General features: G+C 38.4%; 1 protein-coding gene across 1 annotated transcript in view; it reads left to right on the top strand.

Moving 5' to 3' along the window:
- Positions 1-318, top strand: part of LOC116851587 — a 14,835-nt gene that overhangs the window by 5,657 nt on the left and 8,860 nt on the right. The window lies entirely within an intron of this gene.

Below are 318 nucleotides of genomic sequence, written 5' to 3'. Positions count from 1 at the left end.
TAATAAGTAATTATCAATGATTCTTAGTATGATATTTCTATAAGGGCGGGCCACGAAAATGATGGTCGCGGCAAGTCGCTTCAAGCTTGGAGGCTCGACCGTCATTTTTGGCCCGCTCGCGGCAAGGGAAAGATAGAAGGCGTAGCTCCTGAGAATCGACAGAAATGAGCAACTAATTCCGAGCTCTGATATACACAATGAAATAGGAAGTAATTGCTTGTACAGTTAGGAAATGATTCACCATTTAAAAGCTGAAACATTTGTAAATATACTGAAAAAGTTTTCCCTTATAGAAATATCATACTAAGAATCATTGAT

The sequence above is a fragment of the Odontomachus brunneus genome, unplaced genomic scaffold (genome assembly GCF_010583005.1).
Source record: "Odontomachus brunneus isolate Ranch 3 - 2012 unplaced genomic scaffold, Obru_v1 Obru_scaffold_179, whole genome shotgun sequence".
In the NCBI taxonomy this organism is placed as follows: domain Eukaryota; kingdom Metazoa; phylum Arthropoda; class Insecta; order Hymenoptera; family Formicidae; genus Odontomachus; species Odontomachus brunneus.
Note: the sequence above shows the minus strand (reverse complement) of the source record. Positions and strands in the feature narration are given on the sequence as shown.